Genomic DNA, 23,571 nt, shown 5'->3' with positions numbered 1-23,571 from the left:
AAACAAGGATCAAATTGCGAGTACACTCCTAGTTGGTACATAGTCAATAAGTTGCGTATGCGGAGGCATGGAAAACAAAAGTGACAGCATGTATATACAGTGTATAGAGAATAATGAAAAATAAAAGAGAATATAAAGAAATTGAAAAGATAAGTCTTATCTGCGGCATTCAGCCATTCCGAGAGAATGATGCCACGAAGAAAAGGGTAGGGACTCGTTCTATCGATTCCATCCTGTGTGTCCCTTCCTTTCCTCCTGTGAATAGAAAGAAAAGATCAACAGCTAGACTGCTGACAGATTGGTGACATACCGTTAAAATTACAGTAAAAATTACAGTAAAGATTAATTATTATCACTAGACACAGTTAAACATCCATTAACTCAACATGCAATAACATTTCTATTCATCATGAAGATGTATTGCTATTTCTTCGTTCATGTTGTGTCCCTTGGGATATCATGTTCCTAACTCAATGATGTATCTAGATTCTTGTTTTCTTAACTGGAGTTCCCAATTCCCACCTCTGAGATTACTTGCTATTTGTTCAATGACGAAAAACTGTAGTTTAGTATTGTCACAGTAGTGATAAGTCTCAAAGTGCCTAGCTATAGGGTAATGTGGATCTTTCTTACATATGGCCCTCATGTGTTCCAAGACACGCTTCCTGGCCATATGCATTGTACTGCCAACATAATGGAGGTTACATGGGCATTCCAAGGCATAGATTATAAAGGAGGAACTGCAGGTAAGGAACTGTTGAATGGTATGGTTCTATTGCTGTTTGAATTGAGATACTCCTTCTGCATGGGGCTGCCGTGGCACTCCTTGCAGTACCCAAATGGGAAGAATCCCTGTAGGTTGAAGCTCCTGTCCTCATTCTGGGTGATGTCACTATGCACTAGAATGTCCCTCATACTGCACCCTTCCTGTAGGTGACCTGAGGTCTGGAGTTAATGGTGGAACCTATCATGGGATCGTTTTTCAGCACATCCCAGTTCTTGGCTAAGATTCGTTGTACTTCTTTGGATCCACCACTGTAGTTCAGAATGACTCTGGTAGTGTTCTCACTTTCATCTACTCATTCGTGTTGAGGATGGTCTCTCTACTGATGTTCTTGACCTTCTCTGTTGCCCTGCGTAGTACCAAAAAGTACTCCCCACCACTAACTCAGAGATGAGATTATGAGTTATATTTGAACAGACCTAGAATTTTCAGACGTTACGAACCCTAAATGAAGATTGGAACTAAACACCACTACTCAGTGGGGAAGGAGGCAACTCCTTTTGTCTTATATTCCCTCACACCCTAGTGGTGTCATGCTTCATCATCGGGACACCTCGACCCCTATAAGTCGAGGTGGGCTCGACCATATCGCAGGGAGCTCTTATGAAGATGTTTTTGGCCAGGGGGATAAAGATTAAGAGCCACAGCAGTTCCCAGTATCCCTTTTATTCTTGGAACTGTCAGTGGTGAAAATAAAATACAATGTTAGGGTCAAGTTGGGATATTATGGTCCTAAGACCCTATAGCCAACATGTTTCAGTCCTGCTGGGCCCCATAAAGGGTGCTGGACTTTCTTCAGAGCGGAAAAAATGCCCCCTGGATTGGGTTAGGCAGAAGAATTCCCTGCACTATTCGGGATGAGGGCGACTAACGCTCCTCATCAATTGTCATAGACTAATTAGTCTTGTATTTCACTCCCTCTAGGTAGAGAAACAAGGAGACAAAAGAAAAAAGGGGGGGGGAAAGAAAGAGACACCACATATAATTATATATGGAGTTCCAGGAAAGTTCATGTCTGCAGACGTGCGTTTCAACTCAATCAAGGTGAAGACAACAGACACTTCCGGGTGGTGGGTGAAAAAACAGTCTGATTTTCTCACACGTTCATATTTGTGTGTTACCCGGTTTTTGTGGCGGCTGTGTGCCGCATCCTAACTCCTTTTATTCATAGGTGTAAGTCTATACATAATGTACTAACACCCGTGTAGTCCTCAAATTGTTTGAAGAAAAAAACTCTTAAAGAAAGTATCAACAGACACGCACCAGGCCCGCAACTACAATTCCCATGAGTCTCGATGATAGTCGACAGAGTCAGAGACAGGATACGGAAGTAGGCGGGGCAACAGTCAATAGCGAAGTGGTTGTTAAAAGCGTCCAAAAGAAACGGAACAGCACCCCAAGCAGTGGAACCACCACCGAATAGGTTGTTACGAGGGGCAGGACCCTTGATGGCGTGAGTAAATGCTGCTGAGTGACCACAACGCTAAGGTATGAGAAGAGAGCTGGTCCCCTCGCGGGATCCAGCACCGAACATGACTCTAAACAGACGTTGTCTTTTGTTTATGTTTTTGTGTGTCTCTCTTTATGTACGCTTACTTGATGACCATCCCCTCATGACTAACTGGGATATTTACATCTCATGGGGGCAATGATACTTACGCTTACGATTACGAAGTGTTTGACTACAGGGCTACCCCATTAACGGTAGTCTTCCCCTTGGAGTTGATTGATACCCCTCAAAAAACGGGGTAAGAATGCATGTATGTGAGAGAGAGAAAGTATATACGTATGTAAGAGCGCGATTGGTGAGCATGTCATCACGCGATCATGTGATATGTACAGAGATATTTATATATTACTGCTCCAGGTGTCCCTCTCTTAGAAATGCACTCAACACATGAGACCGGGTAAATACCCCGCCCCGTAGCTCCCAGTTATCAGGAGGGTGCATTCCCCGCGGCGAGGGCTGCCGCGAATTCGATGACTGCTCCAGGTGCCCCTCTCATAGAAACGCACTCGAAAGAGTTGATGTAGCAATCCTTTATAAGGCAAACATCTCACAGCGCTGATGGCGATACAGCATGTCAAAAAGCCTGACGCGTTTCAAAGCTAAATTGCTTCTTCCTCAGAGGCTATATATATGTATATAAATAACCACGGTGATTTTTTGCACATTTTATAGTGTTTTTTCACAAGAGGACTACACGGGTGTTAGTACATTATGTATAGACTTACACCTATGAATAAAAGGAGTTAGGATGCGGCACACAGCCGCCACAAAAACCGGGTAACACACAAATATGAACGTGTGAGAAAATCAGAGTGTTTTTTCACCCACCCCCCGGAAGTGTCTGTTGTCTCCACCTTGATTGAGTTGAAACGCACGTCTGAAGACATGAACTTTCCTGGAACTCCATATATAATTATATGTGGTGTCTCTTTCTTTCCCCCCCCCTTTTTTCTTTTGTCTCCTTGTTTCTCTACCTAGAGGGAGTGAAATACAAGACTAATTAGTCTATGACAATTGATGAGGAGCGTTAGTCGCCCTCATCCCGAATAGTGCAGGGAATTCTTCTGCCTAACCCAATCCAGGGGGCATTTTTTCCGCCCTGAAGAAAGTCCAGCACCCTTTATGGGGCCCAGCAGGACTGAAACATGTTGGCTATAGGGTCTTAGGACCATAATATCCCAATTTGACCCTAACATTGTATTTTATTTTCACCACTGACAGTTCCAAGAATAAAAGGGATACTGGGAACTGCTGTGGCTCTTAATCTTTATCCCCCTGGCCAAAAACATCTTCATAAGAGCTCCCTGAGATATGGTCGAGCCCACCTCGACTTATAGGGGTCGAGGTGTCCCGATGAGGAAGCATGACACCACTAGGGTGTGTGAGGGAATATAAAACAAAAGGAGTTGCCTCCTTCCCCACTGAGTAGTGGTGTTTAGTTCTAATCTTCATTTAGGGGTCGTAACGTCTGAAAATTCTAGGTCTGTTCAAATATAACTCATAATCTCATCTCTGAGTTAGTGGTGGGGAGTACTTTTTGGTAGAACAGTGTATAACCTGGGAGGGTGTACTCCTCCCTATTTTTCCTCTCAGCCCCCCTGTAAGTTTGGAACCCCTTCCTGCTTACGTCAGTATTTAACGCCCTGCGTAGTACCCATCCAGGATAACCTCTCTCAGCGAACCTGGCAAGCATGATATTTTGCTCCTTAGAGAAAGCATCTTCTGTGCTACAGTTACGCTTCACTCTCAGTAATTCTCCATAAGGGATACCTCATTTGAGCCAGTCAGGGTGGCTGCTCAAAGCGTGAAGCAGACTATTGCCTGCCATGGCCTTTCTGAACAATCTAGTGTGTAGGGTGTTATTGATAATCTCAACCTTAATGTCTAAGAATTCAACAGTGTTGCTACTGATGTTCCTGGTCAGTACTAGATTGCGATTGCTGTTGTTCAATTTGTGTATGAACTCTTCTGCTTCGCTAGCCGTACCTCTCCAGATCATACCTCAGCCATAGAGCGACTTTGTCAAAGTCATTTCTGAGATTGCTGTCTTGCCTGAGCTCTTCCTCCCATGCCCCTATGAACAAGTTCGCAAAGCTGGGCACAAAACAAGTTCCCATGGCAGTGCCGAGTGTTTGTCTGTATATGTTGCCATTAAAGAGGAAGAAATTGTTATTGATGCAGAACCTAATCCTAGCAATTATCATATCTGTATGTTCCAGATATTTTATTGCTCTCTTAGATAAGTACTTTTGACATGCTGAAATCCGTGCCTCATGTTCTATGATGGTGTATAGAGAAATCACGTCCATAGTGATTAGTATGTATCCTTCCTGCCAGACCACATCCTGTATTTTGGTGAGAAAGTCCTTTGTATCTCTCACATACGAGAGAAGGAGGACCACCTGATCTTTCAAAAAATGATCTACATATCTTGATACGTTCTCCAGGGCACTACCTCTACATGATAGTATAGATTTCCCCGGGGGATTGGTCATATCCTTGTGGATCTTAGGGAGGAGGTAAAGCACAGGGAGTTTGGGAAAATCTTTTTTTTTCAAACAATATTCTGCCCACTCTGTAAGATTATTCCATATGTTCGTGACACTTTTGCTGTACTCATTTCTGTTGGTAATGGAATAAAAAAGGGGGTCATTTAACTGACGGTTGGCTTCTGCTATATACATGTCTCTGGTCATGATAACCACATGGCCCCCCTTGTCTGCAGGCCTGACTACCATGGAGCTGTCGGTGGCCAGGTTAGTAATTGCATTTGTTTGTGCTATAGTCAATATTATACATCATAGGTGCAGATTGTTTAAACCATACTTTTTGTTTATATTTCAACAATTGTTCAGAAACAATGTCTTGAAATGTATTGATATTGTCATGTGGCATAGTTGGTAAAAATGTGGACTTGGGTCTGAACTTCATGGAAGCCGCTTTATCAAAACTGATGTTGTATTCTGTTAGCATCTGGTGTACATCCTGATTATTGGGTACCTGTTCATTTTCCAGTTCATTTAATGTTATCAGGGTATCAATATCCCTAATATTGAGATCATCGTTCACATCGTAGTTAGTGCATGGGTCTTTATTGGTGTAGGGTTTAAGCTCGTGCCATTTCTTGAGTTTGAGCTTGCGGCAAAACTTAAAGATATCAATCTGGGTATTGACAAAGTTCAAAGGTTCAGAGGGACAAAATAACAGTCCTAAGCATAGAGTTCTAGTTTCTAGGTTTCTAATGGGTTTAGGTGTGAGATTAATGATGGCACGATTTACCTCAGCATCATCCATTATAGGGCTGCAGTTGAGTGAGTTGCAATGCTTTCCAAGAGCCGTCTGGAAGTCCCTCTTCCTCTGCCTCTGTTTGTCTCGCTTTTTCCTATTCCTCCCCTGGCTTGACCTCTTCCTCTTCCTCTCCCACGTTGGTTCGTGTTCCCTTTTTTTGTTGTTTTGGTGATGTTCGACTCGCTTGCCGGCCCCTGCGTATGAGCTGGTACCTGTCTAAAAAAAACGTTGGTCTTGTTTCTGGCTCATTGCTAGATATAGAGCTCACCGACCCTGTTTTTTTTAGTTCAAAACATTAACATTGTCACTCAGAAATTCACCTAACTATAACACTACTGCAATCTTTGTTTTTTTCTGTGAATTTCTAGGGTCTTTTAAATAAAAAAAATCTTATTTTTATTACACCTAGCTATAATTTTTCTTTAAACTTTGATGAGTAAAGTTCTAGGTTTTTTGAAATAAAATTATATATAAAAATACATAGATACTAACTAATCCAACAGTGCTTTGAGCCAAGAATGTTCAACATCTTAGTTTTTGCAACTCACATATACAGAAATATTCCCAATATAGTTTTCATAGTCTTTGCATGTATCTTTAAATAAACTTATTTTTATTTTTCAAAAAGACACTGATCAGTTTTTCCTATCCTGCAAACTATGTGTTTTCATTATGTGCATCTATTTTAAGGTGTATTTTTAGTTATATTTAAGGTAAGGCAGAAGACTTGCAAGATTGCAAAGTAATACATTTTATTCCAATCTGTTGCACAGAGTTCTTTTTCACCTGGTCGGTTATTATTGGGTGCTAATATTTAATAATAAAGTCAGTACAGTATGTATATTGTATTAATTATTTTGTTTACAAACTTATGGCTTGATCATAGGAGACAAACACACAATCCCATGCATAGACTATGAGGGAACAGTACTTTCTGTCCGGCTCTTACGATCCGCTCACAAGATCGTACATTTGGAATAAAGTTCATAGCAATGTATTTTTGCAGTTCTGAAGCAAGTAAGACATAAGAAGTGCCTCTTGTGTGACACCCATGAAAAGCCATGGAAAGGAAAGATATCCCAATGAAGGATTGTGAGTGATTCATATGGATGTCTTTATTTAGCAAAGAAATATTCCATCCTTGTTGCATCATTGGCCTAGTGGTTTTTTTTCTGAGACTGCACGTTTTTGGCAACCTCCCTGATTTTTAGTGATCAAAACGTCATAGTCTGATTCAGTTGAGAAACCTACTCCTGTTCCTGCAAGTCAGCCGCCCAGGCAACTACTAATTGGTCTGGCAATTTTTCATGATGGGAAGAAAGTATCTGCCAAATATAAAATTTGTAACATGCAAAAAAATAGTTCAGCAGGGGCAGAGGGAACAAGGAATATTTCATGGGTACCACTGGGATGTGGTGACATTTGAAAACTAAACACCCTGCTGCCTTGCTCGGGCTAAGTTTTCCTGTGCTGCAGAGCTTGAGAAATCCCCAGGAGCATCCACATCTTTTCAAGCAGATAACAACCTGGCATATCTCTACAAATCTATGCAAGCAGATTATTTATTCTTCTGTGACAAGCAGTGCTGCACAGTACAGGCGTTCTACAGTTTTCTCCTCTTTGTTTTGAAAATAAATTGGCTCTATACAGACAAGTTTCTCTTGGATGACAAGCATACAGACTAAGTTATAGATGCCTGGTCAGCTTAAACATCTCCCCAGAGTAACACATGTGCAAAATGGAGTATCAGCTCTGTTGACAACTTATGTTTTGGATAAACAGTGTATATTTGAATGTAAGGACACACTCACTTCTCTCTCAGATTCTGCCTCATGGGGACAGGCATGTGTAGTAAAGTGTTGCACAGAGACATATCTCTGCTCTGAAACGTCTCTCAAGAGTGATAAGCATATATACCAAGATGCGCAAAAGGAACTGCCATCTCCAGTAGCTGACAGCTGTGCGTAGCATACTATGAGGCTTCATTTACCTCTGCGCCAAAACCTCTCTCGTATAAAAATCTTTATATTATTGTGGGCAGACACACTAATCTTTCTATAGTGCACACATTTACATCAAGCAGCACGGTTACAATTCTTGAAGAAGGAACTACCATTATAAGTTAACATTGCAAAACTCTAATAATATGAAAATCTTTAAAAGCTAGTGAGGAAAGAAATCAGAAGGAACTTATTACAAAAAACATTACAAACAACAACAACTACACTAACAAACTACAACAACAACTGTAAAACATGCCAGAGAAATAAGTGGACTGGCATCTCCAGAACACAACCCTCTCAGGGGTCATGGTAACAAGCCACACCTTTCGCTCTCTCACTCGTACTTGTCCACAATAAGATGAACAAGAGACATGGAGGAAGATTAGAATATTTGTTAAACTATTGTGCTCTGAAATGCAGTATACGTGCGAAAATTAGAAAACAAATGCATAATAAAAATACTGCTTGCATGGTCAGTAGTCTGTATACCATGAAAAGTGCTGTCATTTTATAAGACAGAGTAACCTAACCTCCCTCCCCTGTGAATAAAGCTAAATGATTTTATGAAAGATCTCTGGGATTATCGGCAGTCCACTTACCTTAGCATACATAGGTGAATGCTCTACATCTCAGCAGACACAGAGTTCTTGTCTCAGAATTCTCATTCCATGTGTGTGTTTGTGGCTCATGTACTCATCTATATGCTAGAACATGTATGTTCATAAACAACAGCTGCAGTCTTGTGTTATGCCTAGGGGCTAGTGAACAGCCAGAAAGAATAACAATTGACATTGCTGTTTGACCTTCTCTGTGGTGATCAGACTAAAGACCAGGAGAATCCCAGCACACGAAAACATATGCAGGTTCCATGTGAAAGTACAATGTGGCACAAAAGCAAATGAGTTTATTTAGTAATGTGTGCAAATGAAAATGATGCCTACCACGTGCACAGCTAGGCAAACACAGGGACAACTAAAATGGGCCATGCAGAAAACACACAACCCCCTCCTCTTGCTCAGGACAATAGCACTAAAAAACACAAGAAAAGGGGAATTAATGCTAATTATGTATTCAACAAGAGCACCCAAAGTGCTATGGTAAGAATGTGAACGACAAAAATCTTAACATAAGGTGTAAAAGATGATTTCGAAAACTGTCCAATCAAGATGATTTGAAGGAATCCAGAATGCTACTCGCCATTTCATAGGCCAAAGGCTCCATGAAGGAATACGACTCTGCACATAAGAATTGGTTAACAGCCCAAGTCACGAGCTCCAATGAACAAACATCAGTCTTAGCTGATGCAGAGACAATTACTGGGAAACCTGCTTCCATGTGAATAGAGCCTATTTCTTGTGATCTATGTGGCGATGCACATATTTACTCATATATTAAAGGCTGAAACCTCACATTGTGAAGAAGTCGCAAGCCCAAAGGAGAGTTCTAAAAATGGGTCACTAAGGGACTCATTAAGAGTCCAAAGTCCAAGGCATCGGGTGTATGCAAAGCCAAGGATATATCCAGTGCCCATTCGAAATGGACACCATATGCAGTGGAACACGGGTTGCACGCAGGTAAACCAGTCAGACCAGAATGTCAAAGACCAATCAAGATCCAATTCCTCAAGAAGAAGCAGTTAGCTGGTTGGCTCAAGATCTGAGTGACCAATTACCTATGGATAAGAGTGAGTTTCTGAATAGTGGTATAAGTATATTGGAAATCCAAAAGGTTTTAAAAGAGGGTAAGAAAGAGAAAGCTCCTGGGCCAGACGGTCTGCCACATGAAGTTTATAAGGTCTTGGCGGAAGTGTTAACACACCAATACTGTTACTTATGTTTAATGGAATATTTTTATCCAGGGTGGGCTTTCCAGATTCATGGAAAGAGGCCACTATTGCCCTAATTCTGAAGCCTGGTAAATCACCTAAAAACTGTGATTCATACAGGCCAATATCACTTTTAAACTTCGATTATAAGTTGTTTGCGAAAATTATTGCAGAAAGGTTGAACGGAGTTATTCCAATGGTTGTGCATGAAGATCAAAAGGGCTTTATCCATGGTAAAACGCTTAATGATCTAACGTTCAATCTTATAGGCGCAATAGATTTGGCCACCCCCTATGAGCTCCCCTGGCGGTCATAGCACTCGATGCTGCTAAAGCCTTTGATTGCGTTAATTGGGTCTTTTTAAAAGCAGTATCTAAATCGCTGAATCTCTGCCCTAATATTAGCAGACCCTTGGAAGGTATTTATGCTGCTCCGTCGGCTAGAGTCTTAGTTAATGGGGCCCTGACAGACTTAATCCAGATTTCAAGGGGAACTAGAGAGGGTTGTCCCTTGTCCCCCCTCTTATTCGATTTATATATTGAGCCATTGGCTAGAAGATTAAGAGGATCTTTAGAAATTTTACCTTTTGAATATAAAGGCTGGATTAAAAAGATTGGCCTGTACGCAGACGATATTGTGGTTTTTACTAGGGATACACAGAAAGCTCTTAAGTCAATTGCAAAAATCACTACTGATTTTGGCAAAATCTCAGGTTATAAAATCAACGAACATAAAACTGAGATCATGGCCTGGAATTTGAGAGCTAGTGCAGTAAGGTGCACTAATTAGATGAGATATCTAGGGGTAAAAATTACACATGATATTATGAATCTCACAAAAGTAAATTTTGATTCGGTTAAAAAAGAAGTGCTTACCTTGTTGAAAAATTGGGCCCACCTTCCTCTGCCGTTGTTTGGCCGGGTCAATCTAATAAAGATGGAAGTTCTTCCAAAGTTTATTTTTCTCTTTGAGGCTATCCCTCTTCCTTTTTGCAAATCTTGGTTTTTAAAACTCCAGAATCAGATTAGCTCTTTTATTTGAGCTTCCAAGGGGCCGAGGATCTCTTGGAAGAAATTAAGAAGGAGACTGGAAAAGGGGGGCTTGGCGCTACCTGATTTGCTCTTCTACTCATGGTCCTTCCTACTCAAAAATTGAAGGATGCTTATGGTTATACTCTCTAAGTCTGAGTTAGGTGCATTACTTGAGGTCCAGCTGAGGAGTCAAAATTTGACGGAAGATGGTTTCATGTTCAAATATGCCAACCCAAAATTTTTTAAGAAAGTTAGATTGAAGATCTTATGAGGTATGGTATAGAGTGAGGAAAGCTGTAAAATTGCCATATTTTAGCTATTTTGCCCCTATCTGGGACTCTCCGGGCTCTCCTGAATGGGCTAAAGATGTGTTAGCTATTCCCCTGAGGGAAGCCAGTATAGTTGCTTGGAATCATCTTTTACATGAAGATCAGTTGATATCTTGGGACTACTGTAATCAGGAAGCTGATCAAAGAATGTCTAGGTTTAAGTACCTCCAGATTCGGAGCTGGTTCCAAGCTCCAACTACAGAAATTGGGAAATATAACGAATTTGAGGAGAAACTAATCTCCAGTCAGATCCTGGGCTTCATCCTCGACTCCTCCCTCTCCATGACCAGACAAGTCAACGCCGTCTCCTCGTCGTGCTTCAACTTACTGCGCATGCTACGTAAGATCTTCCGGTGGATCCCCACCGAGACCAGGAAGACAGTCACCCAGGCCCTCGTCACCAGCCGTCTGGACTACGGCAACGCCCTCTACGCCGGAACCACCGCCAAACTCCAAAAGAGACTCCAGCGAATCCAAAACGCCTCAGTGCGACTCATCCTGGACATCCCCCGTCACAGCCACATCTCCGGACACCTGAGAGACCTGCACTGGCTCCCGGTCAGCAAGAGAATCACCTTCCGTCTCCTCACCCACGCACACAAAGCCCTACACAACCAAGGCCCAGGATACCTCAACAGCCGCCTCAACTTCTACGCTCCCAAACGCCAGCTTCGATCGACCAGCCACGCCCTCGCCGCCGTCCCCCGCATCTGAAGAGCCACTACAGGGGGACGGTCCTTCTCCCACCTCGCCGCCAAGACATGGAACTCCCTCCCCACCCAACTCCGCCTGACCCAGGACCACCTCACCTTCAGGAAGAACCTCAAGACCTGGCTGTTCGAGCAGTAGCGGACCCCCCCCCCAGCGCCTTGAGACCCTCCGGGTGAGTAGCGCGCTATACAAATGCGATGATTGATTGATTGATCCCAAAAAAGGAGATTGTACTTTGGTACTGGTGGATGGTGGATATGGAGGACGGAAATTTCCTTCTACCAGTTGAGCTGTGGGCAAGATGCTTGCCATCGGCTACGTTGGAAGAACAATGGCAAGTATCTATGTTTACTTTATACAAAATAGTAAGACCTGCACACCTGAGAAGGAATCATCTTTTCACCATCCATAGAGCATACTGGTTCCCTCAAAGGTTATCCAAGTTTGGGAAAGGAGGAGAGGTGGCATGCTCGAAGTGTGGCAGCATGAAGGAAGATGATCTCCATATGTTCCTACTCTGCCCGAAGATCCAAGTTTTTGGGGTGCTGTAAGTAAAGCGCTATCTGATTCTTTGAAGATCCAAATCGAGGTAAGCGCTTTACTAGTTATTTTTGGGCTTTTAGATGCTCAAATAGTAACAAGTAAAAACAATGCAGATTTGATTTTTTATACAATTTTGCTAGCCCGTAGAGAAATTTGTAAACTTTGGGTATCACAATCTCCACCAAGGTATGAGGACTGGAGATTATCTGTGAAGAGAGTTGCCAATTTGGATGTGTCAGTCAAGGGAGGCCGCAGGCATCGATTTTGGGTACCCCTTTTGTGTTTGTGGAATCAACCAACTAATTAATTGGATTAGGAGTCCTATGATTAAGCCTCTCTTGCCCTCTGCTGAAAGCACCCGTTTCAAGGTGGTAGGTTTCCTTTTCCCTCCACCAAAAAATCGGTGTATATTGTGTGTCCTTTGGGGGGTGGGAGCCACTAATTCAGGGTGCTTCTACATGTGACTCTATTACCCCCAAGCTACTCAAGTCAACATTATGAGGTTATGAGCATTTCGGCTGGATAAAAAGAGAAAAAGTGAAATGGTGTGAAAGAGGCAAATGAGGATTTAAAAATATTAAAAAAGATCCAATTCCTGTAGTGACATCATTCCAAAAATATGATTAATTCACTCACGGTAATGTTGTAGCAATGCCAGTTCCAGAGTGTCCACAAACAGACCATCCATTGCGAGAAGCAGAAATAGGGCAAGGGTGCTTCAAATGAAGCATAACAGCCACAGGAATCTTCTGAATACACTAGAGAAAATGGAGTTAATAAAAATCAGGATTACTCCAGAAATGGTCTGAAAAGAGGTAACAAGGCCAGAGCCTATAACCTTAAAAAAGTGTGCAAGGCCGGCTGTACTAGAGGCATTAAAGATTTGATGCACTAATTCTCAAAATGCGGGCAAATGTTAGTATTTATCAATGACTGTATTTCACTGGAAGTTCTAGCCACCTGCAATTCGAGGGTATCGCCGGCAGATGTAAGAACTACTTCTTGTTGTAACAATAACGCTTTGAGTCTGCTCAATTTGTTGAAGTCTGCCTTCAAAGTTGGAATGGAAGGCCACAGCGACCTATCTACTATCCCATGCAGAGGGGTAAGCAGGACGTTGTTGCAACAAGTAACTAACTGGGAAACGGACACAATATACGGGACTCCATTCCGCATTTCGCAACAGGCTCAATAACTAAGCATTAGAGGACTCCTGTTAGAGAGTACCATAATGAAGGGGATAACTGTGGGAACTGGGACTCCTTTTAGACACATTCTTCTCCAGTAATAAAGACTTCCTTGTTGCATCAGGTCTGCTTGATTTAAACCCATGTGAGGAGAATATGAGTAGGACAACCATTGATGTCTACTGGCCATAATAACCACCCACCTAGACTCGAAAAAGAAGAATTAGATGTACCATTATATACCATGCTATTTAATTGTTCTTCTGTTTGCCAATCTTTAAAACAGGCAACAGAAGGAATGGTCGGGGCATTCATTTGTTTAATTTTAGCCATTCCTAAACAAGTAATCTGTGGGATTGTCACATTTAAAAAAATAATTTGTTTGGGAATTAAAGAGGCTCAAAATTAATTTTCCGTGCCTCGAACCGGCCTGTACTTTGTACCCCAAATTGTCATCAAATCAATGGTGTCCTTCCAGTAATCGTACGTTTTTAGGGCTAGCTGATTGATTAGCATAGCAGTTTATATAAGCTTAGTTTGAGTAAGCATATATTTCTCTGGTGGTGTTGGATGTAATTTAAAATAATATGATATGGGGTTTGAAGTGCCATGTCCCCTACAGTGAGTATACTTGGCTTTTTGGAAGTTTTTGGAGGTGGGGTTGGGCAATGTTCCCATTGTGTATAATTAAAAACGGGTAGGCACTCTACCAGTTTTGGGGTAATAACCCTCATCAGACAGGCTAGCTTGAATCCATCCTCGTTCTTTAGCTCACTTCGCCACCCCAGTTCAGACCCAGCCATGTGCAAATCAGTATTGACACTGCTCCTCATTAAAAAAGTCTAGACCGAACTGCCAAGCCAGGTCTTCCCTGGACTGGAAACAAGCCTGCTGGAACTGGTTTTGGGGTAACACACCTCATCAGTCAGGCTAGCTTGAATCCAGTGGCAAATTGAGCAAGGGACCCATGTCTGGGCATACCCTGCCAACTTAGGGCAAACAAAGCAAATACAAGTAGATGATGGACAGAGTGCTGAACTTTTCAGACACTCACCCCCAGATACAGATCTGGGTTGAATTCATTATCGTTCTTTAGCTCACTTCACCACCCCAGTTCAGAACCAGCCATATGCAAATCAGTCTTGACCCTGTGTCTCATTAAAACAGTCCAGCCCGAACTGCCAAGCCAGGTATATCCTGGACCAGATACAAGCATCCTGGGACCGCTTTTGAGGTAACACCCCTCATCAGCCAGGCAAGCTTGAACCCAGTGACAAAGTAAACAAGGGACCCATATCTGGGCATAACCTGCCAACCTAGGGCGCACAAAGCACCGGCACAAATTTCCTACCACCCAATGTTCCCCTCGGTCTCCAGAGTAAAATGATACCTCACTTATATGGCTGGACCAAGGGCCAGCGACTGGGAAGGGCCAAAAACATAGGGATTGAGGGGATAGCACAGCTAGTTCTAAGCGCTATATTTTTTTATAAGCGTTTTTAGGCTGACTCTGCATTAGGCACCCACACAAGTGAGGTTTAATTTTTATCAGGAGACCAAGGAGAATACTGGGTGATAGGATATTTGTGCCGGTGCCATACTCCAAGGCAGAAATGTAAGGAAAATGTGATTATTTTTAGCTAAATTTGAGGTTTGCAGGGGATTCTGGGTAGGAATACGTTGGGCGAGCCACACAAGTCACACCTCCATGGACTCCCCTGGGTGTCCAGGTTTCAGAAATGTCTGGGTTTGGTGCATTTCCCTAGATGCCCACCGAGCCTGGGACCAAAAATGCAGGTGACTCCCTTGCAAAACCAAGTCTTTTTGTGATCGATAATTTTGATGTCTTCACAGTACGTTTTGGGCCATTTCCTGTTGATGGCACTAGGCCTAACCACACAAGTGAGGTGCCATTTTTATCAAGAGACTTGGGGGAATGCTGGGAGGGTGAAACTTTGTGGCCCCCCACAGATTCCAGAACTTTCCATCACAGAAATATGAGGAAAATGTGTTTCTTTTTCCAAATTTGAGGTTTGCAGTGGATTCTAGGTAACGGAACCTGGTGAGAGCCACACAAGTCAACCAATCCTGTCTTCCCATTTGTGTCTAGTTTTTTTTTTTTTTAGAGGTTTACTAGTTTCTCTGGGTGCCGGCTGAGCTAGGGTTCCCAATCCACAGCTAGGCACATTGCAAAAAAGGATTCGTTTTCAGTGGAAAAATGCAATATGTCCACATTGCGTTTTGGGCCATTTACTCCTGCGGGTACGAGGCCTTCCACACAAGTTAGGTACCATTATTATTGAGAGACTTAGGTGAACACTGGGTGAGTGGAAACTTGTCGCTCCCTGCAAATCCCAGAACTTTCCATTACAGAAATGTGAGGAAAATGTGTGTTTTTCGCAAAGTTTGAGGTTTGCAAGGGATTTTGGAAAACAGAACCTGGTGAGAGTTACACAAGCCACCCCATCCTGGATTTCTCTGGGTGTCTAGCTTTAAAAAATGTACAGGTTTGCTATGTTTCCTTTGATGCCGGGGGAGCTAGGGTCCAAATTCCACAGCTACGCACAGTCTAAAAAAGATCAGTGCCTAGTGGGCTTTCTGCCCACCTCTGGGCAACAGATCGGGGGCTAATGCTCCAATATGCCCCCGGGGGGCAGAACGACTGTGCCCATTTTTATGGGAGGGTTGAGGCATTGGCATCCCCATTCTGGGCAGGCCACATCCATACACTCAGAAAAGAAAATAGTCCCTGGGGTCTAGTAGGCTTTCTGCCCCCAATGGTGCAGATCTGGGACTATTGCCGCACCTTTCCCCCCAGGGAAGGCAGAGAGACTTTGGTCCCCATTTAGGTGGGGAGGTAGAATGGCCAAGCCCATTGTGGGCAGTCTCTTTTCTTGTGGGATTTCTGCCCCCTGGGGGGCAGATTGGGCAAAGACTGTTTTATTTGTGTTTGGGGTGGGATCATTGGCGTGCCCATTCTGGACACCCCCCAACCCTTCGTATATAAAAAATAATCCCTGGTACTTAGTGGGCTTTCCACCCCCAGGGGTCAGATCATGGGCTATTGCCCCACATAAGCATCCAGAGGGAAGAAAGACTGTGGCTAATTGTTTTGTGGGGTGGGGGCATTGGCATGCCCATTCTGGGCAGACCCTACCCCTATATATAAAAAAAACACAACATAATCCCTGGTGTCTAGTGGGAATTCTGCCTCCTGGGGGGCAGATCAGGGGCCAATGCCCCCATCTGACTCCCAGAGGAGGCAGAAAGACTGTGGCTAATTGTTTTGTGGGGTGGGGGCATTGGCATGCCCATTCTGGGCAGACCCTACCCCTATATATATAAAAAACACAACATAATCCCTGGTGTCTAGTGGGAATTCTGCCTCCTGGGGGGGCAGATCAGGGGCCAATGCCCCCATCTGACTCCCAGAGGAGGCAGAAAGACTGTGGCTAATTTTTTGGGGGTTGGGGTGGGGGCATTGGTATGCCTATTCTGGCCAGTCCCTACCCCTACTTATAATATAAAAACATAATCCCTAAAAAGGAGTAGAGCTGGGAAATGAGAAACAAGCCAGAGTGTTAGACCATTAAGTAACCTACACTTGTAGATAACAATCTTCTTCTAAATAAAGCATTTTTTTGCTGTTTAAGTACGCAGATCATTTTTTCAACAAATACTAGTGGAGCTACACAGAACACGCTTCATTAAGGGTAAAACGTTTGCCATAGGCAATAACAGCAACACCACTTGTGCAATTCTTCCTGGCTTACCCCACAGTTATGGTTCCCTCTTTCAACCAAAGGAAACAATTTTGTTTTTCTCTTCCATGTATTTTGTGACATGATACTTCTGTTTTTCAAAACTTCTGTTTTCCATTTTCAACCTAAAAAAGAGAAGAAAACCAAAACATGTATAGTTACATACTGATCAATAATAGATAACAGTGATATATCATTATATCTGCTAATGTTTTTTTTTGCATTTTTGACCCACAATCACCTGGTTATATGCACTATACCACTAGCTTAATAATCCTTTCTTCTCGAAGAATTGAACACGCTCAAACAGACCATTTTTCACAATTAAATTAAAACATGCCATCAAACATGGTTCCATAACAGTTTATAAAGTAACACATTCCTCTAGACGCACCTTTCCTAATAGTGAGCACAGTATTATACTAGAAATAGCAATATCTCTCATCAAACATCTTAGAGGAATAAAATAATTGTACAGTAAGGTTCATAAAATACAAGGACTTATATTAACAGATTGCAGACACACTGCCTCTTTTATTTACAGCTACACACAGTTTGAACATTTCATTTTTTAACTCAATGTCCAATAATTTGTAATATCTCGCTACATTCTAAACTCTACCTCTCAAAACATATATTAAAAAACATGCTGAAAGATGGCCTTGGGGGCCAACTACCTAACCTGTTACTTCTAGCAAGTTCCACAAAGCAGGATTTCTGGGAAGTTGGCACTTTCTCCACCACTCTGCAAATGCACTTCCCGGTGCACTAAAGTCTGTAGTTTGTACTAGTAATTATTGAACTACAACAATGCCACAATTCACTCACGTTCTTCTTGCTTCTTTGCTTTTAGATGCACAAGAGGAGGAGACAACATCACCCATTGTTGTAATGCCAGACAGAAGGCCAGGGCCCTGAGCACGACGGCACATGACATGTGACCACAGACATCTCTTCAACTTGTGAATCTAAAACAAGGGCTGCTGCGTGCTAACTGATAGCTTCAAGATGGCCCCAAAGAAAGGTACCAGTATCAAGAAAGTCAAATTTGCCATTGAGAAGAAGAAGGCACTTACCACCACGGTATGTCACCCAGTACCTTTTTTTGGAAACTAAAAGTTGCACCTGCAGCAGCGGTGTTGGGGAGCAAGCTAGTAGCAGCACCCCTGCATCAGTGGACCCACCCCACCAACACAGGCCCAAGCCCATGTCTGTCACCGAGGCAGCCAGTCTAATCACAGCAACGCCAACGAGCAGTGATGTTGAAATTGACATATTGTTATCACAAAATAGTGCCCAATCAATTCAGGAATCTGATAAGTGGACAACAACAGTCGCAACCACCACCAATAGTAGTAGTTTCTCTCAAAGTAGGGGCAGTTCAGGAGATTGAGCTTCCTGCTGAGGAAAAAGAGCAAGCCATTCTTTCAGTAGAGCCATTTTCATCCGGATCCCCAGCAATGAAAAGGAGGGTTAGTCCATCAACTTATTCTCCAATCCCCCCTTCTGATGATCTAGACACCACTTGCATCTCGCCTCAGTCTGTGAGTGAGACACGCCACGCCCACAAGACAAGGCTAGGGAAAAAGGAAGGTTCTGGAAAGCCTTAGAGTTATGGAGGTAGATGTAGAAGAGGAGGATGATGACGAGCCAGTCATCATGGACGTTAGCCCCACCATAATGGAGACTGACATTACTCCAACGCAATTTTCTGTGATGGATGCGGCACGGATACCACCAACTTAGATACCACCAACACCACCTCCACCTGCCATAATAACAAAGTCCCTGCAGCGACCTACATCAATCACATCCAACTCAGTAGAAATAGGTACTGCAGAGAGTCAAACATCATGCTTACCTACCAGTTCATCCAACCAGCAGTGTCAGAAAGTTGACCTCCCTGGTTTGGGACTTCTTTTCAGTTAGCCAGAAGGAGGTGAACATTGCTAAATGCTCTATTTGTGGAGTAGCTGTTAGTCAGGGTAAGCTTAGTACAAACTATGGTACCGGAGGCCAAATAACCCATCTGAGCAAACACTACTTGATCCAGTGGGAGGTGCAAAAAACTGCAAGAGTTGTTGGTGGATGAATATCCGCTCAAGGTGGAAGGTGACAATACACAATGCAGCCCTGTCCGCAGCAGTGCAGTTGTACCACCCACATCATCATCAGCAACATCGCAATGGCACAAGAGTCAGGTCGAGAGTCCAAGGGGTCCAAGGCAAGAGGGTACTGCAACGAAAAAACACACATTGAGCCTAACAATAGCGTCACACCTTTTTTATTACATTGATATTTATTGTTGTATAATTAAATGAATGTAAACAACTGATTGATTTCAATGTATGGTTGATTCTTTACACTACCCATATGTTTGTTTAAAACGAAAGGTGTTTGCTACTACTGTGTATTATATATATATTGAATCAGTAGTACATTTGTTGCCGTACATGATAGGATTGATGTATTCTTTGCCGTTTTTCGATAACGTTTTTGATAAAAATTGATTGAATCAAATATATAAAATATTTATCTATGAGAAATTCCCTCAATGCTGAATTTTGTTCACTTCTGTGACAATTTGAAATATTAATTCACAGTTAAATGGTTCCTCAAGGAACATTGTATTTTGTCATGTAATATAGTTAAGGCCATGGCTGATGATGACTATTTGAGGGTCCTGTGTTTGACGCACTGCTTTAACATCATTATTCAAGAATGTTTGAAAAAAGAAAACAGAGTCAAGACCTTACTCACCTCCTGCAGAGGAATCTGCAAACATTTGAGCCATTCTTTTAAAGCCCAGAAACAGCTGAGGATCATTCAATGTGATAATAGAATGCCAGTTAAAGCACTCATCCAGGAGGTGCCAACACATTAGAACTCAACATATTACATGCTTGAACGTCTGCTTGAGCAGTACAGACCAATCAATGAATATGTCATGCAAATAGGGGATGCAACTGTGAAAGGCATGATCATTGAGATGGACCAATAGGGCCTAGTTAAATGCCTGAAAGAGATGCTGCTTCCTTTCGTGGTCTTCACTCATGAAGTCAGCAAGGATAACTGTACCATGGGCCAAGCTATCCCATTGTTGCACATGCTACAGGAACAGCTAAAGGAGGTATCTGCAATGTACACAGGTGTGAAGAAAAAAAGAAGCATATAAGTTGGTTAGACAGCTTGATCCTTCACTTAACTGAAAATACAAGGGTGCAAAGAGGAATTGTATTCTCCAACCATTACATTAGTGCCACAATTCTTGAGTCACGGTACAAACCTTTGCTGGACACTTTCATTCTTTTTTTACACGGCTATGTTGCCAACTAAAAAACTTGGATAGCTGTGCAAGCCTGTCAGCTAGAAAAAGAACAGCCAGGAATTAGAGGCCCGTTTCTCCAGGGCACAGCAAGTACTGCAGAGCAGCCATTAAGTTCAACTTCAGAGACTAAGGGCAGTGCGGTTGGCTCACAGCAGTCAAAAACACCAACAATAGCTAGAACAACATCAACAACAACAAGAACAGGAGCATCAGCCCCAAAATCGCAAAAGAATTGTTTCAACTGGCAGGGCTTGAGTCCAGTGCTGAGGCAAAGACAAAAGAGGCCAAGCAAAGTAGAGCCCCATGACCATTGAGCGGATGGTCCAGGCCTATCTGCATGACCAAACAGAGGTCTACTTTGATCAAAACCATTGCTGTATTTCCCTGGGAAAAGGCTCCAATGTCCAGTGCTCAGGAGGATAGCAATAACCTATCTGGCTTGCCCTGTAGCAAGTGTCACTGCTGAGCATGTTTTTACTGCTGCTGGTGCCTTTCTGACAGTGAGAAGGACCAGTCTATCACCCCAAAATGTGGAGAGGTTTGCCATGATCAAATTGAATCAGTACTTTATGCCACTGAATTACACCATACCTAAAGTACCAGAGCAGGAAGCTGATAACGTTGACTCAGGTCATGGAAGTAGTGTGTTAAGTGACCTACTTGTGGGCGAACCACCAGTGTTGGAGAATGAGCTCTACTTCCCTGACAACTAGGCTTTAGTTTCGAGTTACTCTCTTTCTTTCTTTGATGTCCAACCCCCCAAAAAATAGATATAGCTAAGGAACATTATTTACTTTATTATTTGTGTGTGTCTGGTTGACCAATCCATCACCACCATCTTACTCTTAGACACATTTTTGCCAGATTGAAGTTGCAGATGTGTGCAGTGAAGAAGTCCCGACTCATCCTAAAGCCATTTCCCTAAGGACAAGCAAATGTATGCCTGCTTCTTCCTCCAACCCTGGGCCCTGATTTTCTATCTATCCTTTTCTATGACCCTAGAGGGACTGCCCCACGTGTGAGCTTATTAGTAACTCAATTTACAGCGAAGCAATGGATGATCTGTATTCTGGAATGTGCCACCAATCGATTGCAGTGAGCACACCAGAAGAACTGGAAGTGATTGTTGTCTGTTGTGATGTAAACTTGTGAATTATGATATGTCATCATCATCATCAATCATGTGTTTGTCAACTTGGGTTGATACTTGAGAAGACAAGTTGATTTATGTGGTGGCAGCAGGCAGTGTGAGACTGGGTGCTTGTTTGTAATGCTTAATGTTTTAGTGCATGGGTAGTGCCTCAGTGAATAGATGAGTGCAAGGGTGATGCCTGAGCGAATGAAGGAGTGCATGGATAATGGATGGGTGAATGAATCAGTGCATGGAGAGTGCCTGGGTGGATGGCTAGGTGAATGGGTAGTGCCTGAGTGATTGGATGAGTGTAGGGATAGTATTTGGGTGAATGGACAAGTGCATGGTTAGTAAATGAGTGAATCCGTTAGTTCAACTGTTGTTTCTGAATGAATGGATGAGAGCATGGGTAGTGTCTGTGTAAATGGATGTATGCATGGGTAGTGTGTGAGTGAATAGATGAGTGCATGGGTACTGCCTTGGTGATTGGATGAGTGCATGAGTAGTGCCTGGGTAAGTGAATGAGTGCATGGTTAATACCTCAGTGAATGAATGAGTGCAAAGGTAGTATCTGGGTGATTAGATGAGTGCATGAGTGTGTTGGTGTTTGTGTGAGTACTTGGGTAATTGGATTAGTGCATGGGTAGTACCTGGTTGATTGCATGAGGGTGTGAGTAGTGCATAGGTGATTAGATGAGTGCAAGAGTAGCGCCTGGGTGATTGGATGAGTGCAAGGGTAGACCCTGGGTCACTGGATGAGTACAGGGGTAGTGGCTTTGCGATTGGCTGAGTGCACAGATAGGGTCTGGGTGATTGGTTGAATGCATGGATACTGTCTGTGTGATTGGGTGAGTCCATGGATACTGACTGGGTGATTTCATGAGTAAATGGGTACTGCCTGGGTGATCGGATGAGTCCATGAGTAGTGCCTGGGTGAGTGGTTGAGTGCATGGGTAGCGCCTCAGCGAATGTATGAGTGCATATGTAGTATATGGGTTTTGGCACAGTGCATGGGTAGCGCCTGGGTGATTCTATGAATACCTGAGTAGTGGCCGGGAGATTAAATGAATTCAAGTGCAGTACTTGAAGATTAGATGACTGCTTAGGTAGTGTCTGGATAATTGCACTAGTGCAACTGTTGTGCCTGACAGATGGAATGAGTAGTAACTCAATGAATCCAATACTAATTAGTGATCTGACACACATTATATATCTTGACCTCCAACCACTGTGAAAAAATAAAAAAAGACAAAAAGTATTAGAATTTCATTCCAAACATTATGCAACCAAATAACATACACTATTTTTTTAAGCAAAACTTTAATTCAACATAGACAAATGTTTTACTGCTTTTACCTGTTTTCAGCTTTCATACTTGTTCATTTTCAATAGTGCTTTGTATGAAGACTCATCATGAAATAGTGGGAAAAATGGATTGTAAAAAAACAAAAACAAAGGTGTGCAGTAGCTCATTACAACTATGTCATACTGTTCAGAGCATTCACTACAAGTTTTTTAATACTGGCTTGCTGATAGCTTGCTACCTTAATGAAAACAATGATATGGTAACATCTTTTCTGATATTATTATGTCTGGTACAAAATGTCCCAACAATTATGAAGCAGTCTTCATCTTTGAATATCCTTTTGTAAACATCATCCCTCTTAGGCCAAATAATGTCTAAAATGTTCTTAATCCACATATGGAAATCATAACTAATAGTAATATGTAGAAGTTGTTGTAGCAGAAAGAAAAGGGTACTTTTTAGTGATGAAGAGACTTTTCACATGCAACTTGAGGCTACTGATAATATAGTACCACCATTTCCTTTTATTATTTGTAGTAACACAATGTAGTCCTCAAATATTTTAAATTCCTTGCCTACAGTTAAAAAGAGTCCTTCATTTCTTACAGCTTGCCCAATAGGCTGAATACTGTCTCAGAAACACATATTACAGATATACATCAACACAATACCAAATTTTCTTATCTTAGATTCTCCTTAAAACTTTGGATCTAGAAATAGCAGATATGAGTTTGGTAACTTGTTGGTAGTCTTAATTTGAATGTCACTTTCATGTCATTGCACTCTGTCCATCCTGTTTGATATCTTAAATATTTTGTGTAATGTGCAGAGGC

The sequence above is a fragment of the Triturus cristatus genome, chromosome 6, assembly GCF_964204655.1.
Source record: "Triturus cristatus chromosome 6, aTriCri1.1, whole genome shotgun sequence".
Taxonomy (NCBI): Eukaryota; Metazoa; Chordata; class Amphibia; order Caudata; family Salamandridae; genus Triturus; species Triturus cristatus.
Note: the sequence above shows the minus strand (reverse complement) of the source record.